The sequence below is a fragment of the Fukomys damarensis genome, unplaced genomic scaffold, assembly GCF_012274545.1.
Source record: "Fukomys damarensis isolate Sample0158 unplaced genomic scaffold, DMR_v1.0_HiC HiC_scaffold_33, whole genome shotgun sequence".
NCBI lineage: Eukaryota > Metazoa > Chordata > Mammalia > Rodentia > Bathyergidae > Fukomys > Fukomys damarensis.
In genome coordinates this window covers 18,466,743-18,477,120 of record NW_022900945.1, presented here as the reverse complement: position 1 = coordinate 18,477,120, position 10,378 = coordinate 18,466,743, and the positions used below count along the sequence as shown (strand labels likewise).

Genomic DNA, 10,378 nt, shown 5'->3' with positions numbered 1-10,378 from the left:
TTTTTTTTTTTTTTCCTCTCCGGGAGCAAAAAGCAATCGCGATGCAAACTCGGAGCTGTGACCGTCAGCGCTCTGGGCTGTGGACTGTGGACTGTGGACTGTGGGCTATGGTCTGGGCACAGGTGTCTTCTTAAAACCGGCTCTGAGGGCCGTGGACGATGAGGAAACCCAGGTTGGTTTTCCCGTGGAGCTTGCGGGGGATCATGTTTTTCTGCCCCCCGTTACACACTGGTACGATGGTGTGTCGGTTAGAAACCGCGTGAAGGCATCTAAAGAAACTTTTAAGGGTCTCAGGGTTCTGGTGGATGAGTAAGTGAAAGTCGCGCGTCCCCCTGGCTACTGGCAGACAAGGGCGCTTTGTTTCTCAGGACTGCTACTTTATTGCTTTTCCTCAGCAAGTTGCAACTACCCAAACTTGCTTAGAAATTTCTCAAGCATGTAACTCAGAGTGACTGTGAATATTGGAAGCAATTTGGTCTTATTAAGGTAATCATTAAAACGGCCCTCAGAAGCATTTGTTGATCGGTTTTTAAACAGAATAATTTTCACGGAATGTTTCCCGCAAAATTGCCATTGTCGTTGTGACACTTCTCATTACCTGGTCTTGGAATGTCACTTCAGAAGGAAAGGGTCACTTGGCTTCTGAGGGTTCCTGCCTGTCTTCTGTAAGTAGGAGACTACTTTAAGTGAACATCAGTCACAGTCTTTTCTTTGCAAGTAGAAGACCATTCCTTGCATGAATTATTGCATTTCATTAATGCACGAGCTTCTGTGTTGCTAAGGAGAACCCTTGTGTTTTCTAGGGACTTCCTGTCGATTTCTAACTCTGCTTCCCTTGAGACATTGAATCCAAGTTTGTGTAGTGGCCAGAGTCAGTCAATAGAATTTTCTTCTTTTTTCTTGTCCAGAAATGATACAGTTCGAAACACACAACTTTGGTTCTACTAGTATCATGCTTGTATGAACAGACTGAGCTATTCTAAGTAGTCCAGCAAGCAAATTCTTCCACTGATGGTTGTGTACTTGAGATAACCCTTCTTGTGCCTTGAGACTATGGACCCGGTGTCATGTAGGGTCCTAGACATCTAACCATCTGGACAACACTTGTGTTAATTGTCACGACCATGTGACGAGTAAAATAGACAATATTGACAAATTTTTCTTCTTTTTTTTTTCATCTTCAGAATTCAAAACTTTGAGGCTTTGATTTTATCAGATGACACACTTCTTTTTCTAAATCTGACCAATGCATTCATCAACCATTAGACTATAGCAGATCAGATCTATTTTGGGTATCTGGTTGTTTCACAAGATGTTTGATAGAACAGAACTGCGTATGTTTTCTGTGAATGAAGACTGAAATGAAAAACACAAAAATATATGATTATTTTGCATGAATGCTCATCGGAATCTATTGGAGATGCTACAAGTTAAACCGCTATCTCAGTTTTCAAAGACACACAGTGGATGCACAGGGTTGTAACCAGGTAGCCACTTAGGCACACGCTTTCAGAGTCAGTTGAACACACATGCCTGTGACTGGCTGCTTCTCCTCCAAGTTTCCCTGCTCCTTGCTGAGGAGCAGCAATCCACCGCAACCTAATCCTAACCTCTTATTTCTTTGGGCTGGGGGCAAGGGGAATTGTTATAACTCGAGTGGAAATTACTGTAACTCAGTTTACCCATTAGCATTCTCCTTGGAGCATACATTAGTTCAAATGCTTTCTGACCTGTGATTATACCCAACAAGGTGGTTAAGTCTGACTGTAAGCTTTTTAAATGACAGAGACCAGGCCCAAGGCCTTATTAATGTGGGATAAAGGGAAGAGCAATGGTTCGCAGTCAGAGTAGCCTTTGTTCCTGCCAGGCTTTGTGACCTTGGACACATTGTTTCATCTACTAATCCTTAATTTCATCCTCTGTAAAACAAAAAAAAAGAAGAAGATTATATCTACCTCCCAAGATTCAAAGAGAAAGAATTTAAGATGCTTCTCTGATATTCAGGAAGTACTTCTTAAATAATGGCTGCTCTCTTTCTCTTCAGTAAACACTGAAGTATTGACATTTATGTACACAAATGTATGTGATGAGCGCATGAAGATAGATTCTCACAGTCTGGGTGATTTAGAGATGCTGTGCATGCTTTTCTTACATGCTGTCCTTTTTCCTGACCATGGGCCTTGTGCTTCTCCCTTGCTCCACTCCTTCTGCAGGAATGGGGCCTCCTTTGGGGCCTCGATGATCATTTGTCTCTTGTCCTGGATTTTGTATGTAGTGGGAGTCCCCCCGAGCTACATCCTGCTGTGGATGGAAAGGCGAGAGATTGTGGAGCTGTTTGCATAAACACCGAGTTTGTGCTTTTACAAATGATGAGCTTGAATGGACTACAGGAGTCTGGATTTTAATCCCAGCTCCACTTTTGTGACCACTTGTTTCTTTGAATATATTACTTGTTATCCTTGTGTTTCCTTGAATATATTACTTGTTATACTTGAATCGGTTTCATCATTTACACAAGGGGAAAAATCATTCCTTTTCTGCCTGTCTGTGTGAGTTTTTGGTGGGGTCCTTTAAGCCACGTTTATGAAAGGTCATAGAAATATTAAACTTAAAGAGGCAGGACATCCAGGTGTAGGATATTTCAGGCAGGCTCACTTAGCGCTGACTACCTGGGGGGCAGGGTCTCCATGTGGGTATCTTGTTGCTATGTAGGATTTCTGCGGTTCATTCACATCCCTTTCTCCTGTTCTCTGAAGTCATGCTAGACTATTAGGAGAAAACTGTAACGAGAGGTTGAGAAACTTCTCTGTGGGGAATTCGAGAGGAAGATTAATTCTGGAACAATCGAAGGTATGGGACAAAGTTATAAAGAAATTTTAACTCCTTCTTAAAATTACTAGTACTCTACGGTCGGCTCACTGCAGGCCTTAGCAGACAAAAACAAAGAGCTAGATACACACTCAATAGGCCAGGAACAGAGTGGCAGTGTCAATCATTGGACCCTGAATCAGGCTGCACCTCCACCATCCTTCTTCTCGGTGCTTTCTTGCTATTATGGAGATCTACAGGGTAAGAGCATGACTCAAAATGTTCCGGGCCTGAGACAGTCTAACAATTATTTCATTCTTTGTGAAAAGTATATGTGGCTCCGTCTGGCTGGGAGCCAGCCACTAAGAGAAAGGTTCCAGCATCCTGACTTTGTACCCCTCTGCCTGTTCACTGTCCCCCAGGCCTGTGTCCTCTTCCCTTCCCGGATGACCTCTGCAGCTCCTGGCCCCTAGGCTGCTGTCCTGTCCACCTAGTCACTGTGTGTGACCCCTGACCCTGCCTCACACCCGTGAACCCTGTCTCTCCTCTTCATGTGTGAATCATTGCTACACCTTAGTTTGGGCCAGGCTGACTGTCACTCTGGAAAACGACCCTCCCAGTACTGCCTGCCCCAGCCATTTCTGAGAATGCTAGTCAGCCCTTCTAATTACTCATCAGCTAGGCCTAAGTATTCCTCATTCCCTGGAGATTCAGCTGGTGCTTCTGCTAGCCCTGACCTTGAATCAGCCACGTATGGATTTGTGGTGTTATCAAGGAATGGCTTGGCGGATGGCAGAGCTGGATTGGAAAACACATTAGCCCCTCTCCGCTAAATGCACCAATTACCCAAAGACCTTCAAGCAAATAAAGCAGTATGAATGAAAGCAGTGTGCTTGTTTTAAGCAAGCCTCTGCTCTCTCTTTTAAGCCAGGTTGCTGCAATTCCCACCCTTTATAGAAATTCTGGTGCTTTCTCCAGACGTCTTCAGACCGTGTTAGTCAGTCAGAGGCCTTCACTCCCGAAGGAAACTAGAAATCCACAATTAAGGCTCATAGCCTTAGCAGTGAGTGACTCATTACTGAAGCAAAAAATCAATTATAAGGGCTATTGGGAGGACATCGACAAATCATTTGCCTCCTGTCCTGCTGGACTTTTAACGTCAGTCCTTTGCCTAGGGACTCTTTCTCTGGACAAACACTGTAGTGAACCTCATCCCTCTCCATGGTTTCCACAATCACAGCTTCAAAGAACCCTGGATCAAAAACGTTCAGGAAAAAATGTCTGTACAGAGTACATACAGACTCTTTTCATTTCTATATTCCCCAACAAATAGATTATAACTATTTATATAGCATTTGCATTTTATTAGGTATTGATTATAAGTAAAACAGAGATGATTGAATGTATAGGACGGATGTGTAGAGTCATAGGCAAACACTGTGCTGCTTATATAACAGTTTGAATACTGTACATGGATTTTGGTAACATCCATAGATGTTCCAAAACGAACTCCTCAAAGATACCAAGGGACAACTGTATAATCATTTTTTTTATGTTCTTGTGAGATTGCAATCAAAATATCAACTTGTTTCCATTTCCCTATGTCTCTCTCTGTGGATATAGGTATATAAGTATATAATTTCAAAATAAAATGTATATCATATATCCATATATGTCTGCAATTTCTTTTCTTTTGGTACCAGGGATGGAACTCAGGTCCTTGTGCTTGCAAGGCAGGCAGCGGAACCACTGAGCTAAATCCCCAGCCCTGTGTCTATGATTTCAATATAAAATGTATACCATATATGTGTAATATCTATAATTTCAATATAAAAATATGTATCATATATAATCATCAGTCTTTATTCTGAATACTTTGAGAGCATATTTCTGGTAGTGTGTTTCCCTATTCTACCATTGACCATGCCCAAGTTCCATGGCTGCTGCACCTGCTAACTTGTGTCACTGCGCAGCTTCATCATCAGCCTCTGGGGCCTCTGGCTCACTGCTCCGTGTGGGCACCTGCCCACACTCCCTGTCACTCTATTACATTCTTAGCCACATGATGACCACGCTGTTTGGGGAGGGAAGAAAAGAAGAAGGAAGAGAAGAGAAAAGAAAATGGAAATAGGAGGAAAACAAGGGTAGGAGTAGCGTGTATTTTTATGTCTTTGGATATACATTGCCAAATTGCCCTCCCCCAAATATCAGTTTGCATTCTTAGCAACATTATGAAAGTTCCTCTTTTATTATATCCTTGTCATACAAGAGTATTATTCATCTCTTTAAATGCTATCTATCTAAAAGCTCTTTATTTTATCTCTGCTTCAGCCCTACCACTCTTATCCCTGTAGTGTGGCTTTCTGACTCATCTCACCCACTAGGGAAGAATTCCAAAGGCTTGGCACTTCTGACATCTCAGACTGTATACTTCTTTGCTGGGCGGCTGCCCTGCGCATGTCAGGCAGCACCCGTGGCTTCTACTCAGTAGATACAAACAGCAACCCCAGCTGTGATGATCGTCAATATCTCTACATCTGCCAGGTGTTTCTGAGAGCGGGAGAGGCTTAACACTAGCTGGAAATCCACTGCTCAGGATTCCAAGCTTACTGAAGGCATTTCATGTAGATATTGTTGTACATCTCCAGTGTTAACTGGATAAGGATGAGAAGAATCACTGATTGGAAAGAATCCATTCTACCAGGTCCAGTGGAACTTCTCCATTACACACCTGGAGCCCTGTGTGCACATAGCAAAACAAGGGCCAGGAGCATCTGATGGGGGAAATGAAGAGGAAAGGCAGCAATTCTGGTAACTGATTGTTACCAAATAGTCATTAGTCTTCCTCAGGTTATTTCCACCCTAATTTCTCACAGTCAGAGGGTTGAAATCTGTAGGCTTGTTCAACTAGTACACTCTGTTTTGTTGATAGGAAAATAAAATATTTTAGAAAAATAGTGTTAAGTTTAGATTGTTCATCATGCTAGATATAAACCAACTTCAGGGCTTTCTCTGAAACAGGCAACATACTAATCATTGCTGCTTTCTCTCATGTGTTTAGAGTTTGATACTTTCATTTGATCGCATGGATTCCCCCATGAATTTGTATCACAAATTCTAAGAAAGATGCACTTACAAATTTTTATTGACATTTACTACAATCAAATTATGTGTCTTCTAGAATCAGTAAATGTCGGTAAAAGGCATTATTGTCAATATGGAGAACAAATGTGCAGATTTCATTTCTCATGGAAGTAGAGGATTGGCTACCAAAAGGAGGCTCCCATGATCAGTGTGGTGAAAAGAGCCCGGGCCAGGGGGAGAGCAGATCAGAGTGAATCTGTCTCCCTGTTCCTGTGAGGTGGAGACTCTGCACTGCCCATCTCACTGATCAGATGTGGAAAGAGATGGGCCTCCACCGTGAAGCTGTCTGGTGTACTGTGACTGTATCCTGATGGGCTACTCTAAGATCTCCCTAGAGAGATCTAGAGGACGTGTCATAGTGGACAAATGCTCCTTGACCTACCATGGGCTGGAGTTCTGATAAATCCATCCTAAGTGGAAAATATTGTAGGTTCAAAATGTATTTAGTGCACCTAATCTACTGAACCTTCTAGCTTAGCCACGCAGCACAGTTTTCCGTCATTTGTGCCTTGCTGCCCCTTCTCAGCATCAAAACAGTATTCTAATGCCTATTACCAGCCCAGGAAGAAATCAGGTTCAAAATTCAAAGTGCAGTTTCAACTGAATGTATATTATTTGTGCAGCACCGTAAAGTCATAAAACCATAAATCCAACCATAACAAGCTATGGAACATCTGTAGTTAGAATGTTAAACGTCAGTTTTCAGCCCAGCTGCCTGACTCCCTCCTTCTGGTTTATACATATTCATCTCAGACTAAATATTTTCTGTGGAAGTAAGAAAATACCACCAGTGACTCTGAGCAGGGAGTAGAGAAAGCTTTGGCTTCGCAGTTATTCTGGTGATCCACCCTGTCTGAGGGAGGTGATTCCTTTATAGTCTCTGTTGTGGGCCCCTTTCCCTACCTCTTGGGAGCAGGCTCCCCCTGGAGCTCCCTGTGTACTCCCAACTCCACTAACCCAGGAGTCATGAGGTCTTTACATTTGCTATGTCACTCTCTTCATGCCAATAACTTGTTAGATTTTCATTCACAAAACATGGATTGAGGCTAAAAAGTTAAATAACTTTATCCAGGCCCTACCGATAATAATTTGTAATCAAACTAGCACTAAGTATCAGAGGCTATTTTATTTAAATTTCTCAGTGGGCTTAGGAAGAAGGTGTTATTACACCCATTTTGAAGAAAATTAAAGCTCAGAGAGGCTGACTTGCTGGTAAGAAAATCTTTAAATAGGCTTGTCAGCTCCAGAATTCATGCACCTTTGCAAGAGAGTATCCAATCTTTCCAGAACCATTTGGTGAAGAGAGTACCTTTTCTTCATTGATATTCATGGCACTCTTGTAGAAGATACACTTGATGAGTTTATTTCTGGGATCTTTACTCGGTTGCATTGGTCTATATCTCTTTATTTATGCCAGTCCACACTATTTTAATAATTGTAGCTTTGTAATACAGTTTGAGATGAGGAAGTGTGAGGCCTCTAGCTTTGTTCTTTCTCAAGATTGTTTTTGCTATTCGGAGCCCAATGTGGTTCCATATGAATTTTAGGATTTTTTTTCTCATATTTCTGTAAAAATTGCCTTTGGGATTTTGATAAGGATTACATTAAATCTGTAGATCACTTTGGGTCTTGTGGAATAGTTTAACAATATTGAGTCTTCTGGTCCATGAACATGAGATGGCTTTCCATTTATCTGCATCTTCTTTATTTCTTTCATTAGTGTTTTACATTTTTCTGTGTAAAAGTCCTTTATCTCCTAGGTTAAGTTTCTTTCTTGTGTTTTATTCTTTTTTGATGCCATTGTAAATTTAATAATTGCTTTCTTGGTTTCTGTTTTAGATTGTTTATTGCTAGTGTATAGAAATGCAGCAGACTTATATGTTCCTTTTATGTTTTGCACTTTACTGACCTAGTGTATTAGTTCCAAGTGATGTCTTTTTTGAGTTTGTGATGTGTTTTACATGTAAGATCACACCATCTGCAAACAGACGTCAATGTACATCTTCCTCTCTAATCTGTATACACAGATGACCTTTTATTACCTTTTGCCTAATCGCTCTGGCTAAAATGTTGAATAGAAGTGTTAAGAGGGGATATCCTTGCCTTGGTCCTGATCGTAGAGAGCAGGTTTTCACGATTGAGCATGATGCTTGCTGTGAGAGCTACACTCTCTAGATCACTTGCCTATTTGAACTGAAAATCTTGTGTTTTTCTACCCGTGTGTTTCCTCTGCTCTTGCTTGCCCTTTCTGCTCCTACCTGCCTGCTATGTTCTGAGCAGCAAAAGGAAAATGACAGATCTGAAGGTCAGACACTGAGGCACTGAGCCTGTACTCAGGTAGGAGAAAGTCTTTCCTGGACTACTGTTATTTAAAGTAGTTAGAGGCTTAGTTTTTCATCATTCCTTGTTAAACTGAGGTGTCATAGCATGAGCAGTTAAAACCTCCAGAGCACCAGTTGGATATTTCATTGAAGTTTTAGAAATTTGGAGTTACCTAGCTTTCTTGAGAAGTATTCTCTGCCACTTAATGCATATTCTGTGTTACATGTTCGAAGTTTCACTTTAATGTTTTTGGCAATCCTGTACAGTTGCTATAGAGAGTGTGCCAATTTCAAAGAAGAAGGACAAGGGTTCTGGCCAGATCAGCAGGATACAGGAGTTGAGCCACTGCTGGAAGTGATGGGTCTACATGTGGCCCAGGTCCATACTAAAGTGTTATTTCCTTTCTTTGTTCTGATTATCACCCACCATGCAGTGGAGGAACAGAAATAAGAAAAACAATAAAATTCCCATTCTGGAAGAATCAGAGTCTTGTAGCAGTAACAGGTGCTACAGATGGTGCAGGCTGCTGGGCAGGAATTGTGAAGCCCTCCCTGCCTCAGCAGTAGAGTAGCTTCTGTGGCTAAACGCTGCTTCTAGTCTCGGGGTCAGGCCCGCCAGTGACCCAGACCCTTTGTCCCCTACAGAGTCCCTCCCTGTTCTTGACAGTCTGTGGCCACGTCTGAAGTTAGTGTTGGAAGGCGTGTGCTTCTCTACAGAGGTGAACGTGGCATTTTCTGGCTAAGCTGTGGCTTCCTGGACAATACAATTCCTTACAGACTTCATAGACTTCTGGTCTGTTTGCTTCTAGTCCGTTCCACGTGCCAATCGCTATATCCACGTCCCATTCTGGATCAAGTTCTTATGCTTGCCTACTTCCCAGTTTTAGTGCCTGGGCCATCCCTGTCTTCTTCTCTTGAGTAGTATCTACTTTGAAGTCCTTTGAGACCGGAAGTGGCTGGTAAGAAGCACTTTTGCTCTGATCTTAATTTCTGGCCTCCCTTCTTTTATCTTCCTCTTCATCTTATGGAGAGGTCTTTGAGAGAGTCTATGAGCAACAGAGCTGCTTCCTGGTCTTCAAGGAGGCAAAAGCAGTTAATTTTTCTTAGTTTCCAGACACTGCCCATTCCTCTCCACCTTTGCTTACAAACGTAGGACAATTCTTGTCTGACCCCATCTCTTTCTGGTAATACCTTGTTAAAAGCTGCCAGGAGCAGCCAATACTTGCTCAGATTGTTTCTTTCTACTTTTTCACCTAGAACTACAGGCTTCTTAGGCAGAGAGGCTGCAAATATGGTGACGTGAAGAAAACAGAAGTTTATTTTTCTCTCATGTGAAGAATCCAGCAGTGAGTTGTACAGGTTCAAAGAGTCCCTTTCATTTTATTCCCTTGACTCCCACTAGGGAATTGCTTCTCAAAGTCTGTAGTTTTCTTTCTGATTTTTTAAATATGAAACACCAGTATTTTTGGTCTATGCTGTGTTCAGAGATTGTCCATTGATTGTGTATTTGTGACTCACAATGATGCCAAATCTCTGTAATCCGTTCTGAGCATTTATTCTCAGTTTCTGTACTTATTTCCTCATTGATGCACACTAACGCATGGGCTGCTTGGATTTGTGCCGCCCTAGGGCTCTGCCCTGGTCTGAATGCTCAGTGCTGGATCACAAGCTTGTCTGTGTTCCAACTTGCTGGAAAGGAAGAGAGCACGCAAGAGTGCAAACTCTTGGTTTTGGGGCAGACCAAGAACGGCATGTTGCATTTGTGACCATTACATCGGCAAGCACTTAGTCATGAAATCATTCCATCTGGAAGGAAGAAGGAAAAGGAAGTATCCATCTGGATGTCCAGGTGCTGAACTACAAGTTCATTACCCTGTAAGAAAAGAAAAACTGAAAGTAGCAAGCTGTCTTGCAAAACACACATTTAAAATGTAATACAAAGAAATAATTGTAACAGAAGTTCCAGGACCATGTACACTTATGGGCAAGTGAGTGAGAATGGCCTTGAGTTCAGAAACCCACAGAATAGGGTTTCTGAGAAATGGAGTCTGGGGTCCTGCTGGCCCTTTAATGCAGCCTGACGGTTAGAGGCCGGTGGTTTGGTG

The 10,378-nt window shown here is 42.1% G+C and overlaps 1 protein-coding gene across 4 annotated transcripts in view; it reads left to right on the top strand.

Annotated features, from left to right (window-relative positions):
- Lpar3 (lysophosphatidic acid receptor 3) overlaps window positions 1-10,378 on the top strand; it is an 82,175-nt gene that overhangs the window by 7,480 nt on the left and 64,317 nt on the right. Inside the window, exon 1 of one of the 4 annotated variants that reach the window (XM_010636722.2) lies at window positions 45-172. The exons of the other annotated variants lie outside the window; for them this stretch is intronic. The gene's annotated coding sequence lies outside the window, so the exon portion shown is untranslated. Of the gene's footprint in view, window positions 1-44; window positions 173-10,378 lie in introns of those variants that run through there. 4 annotated transcript variants of the gene reach the window in all.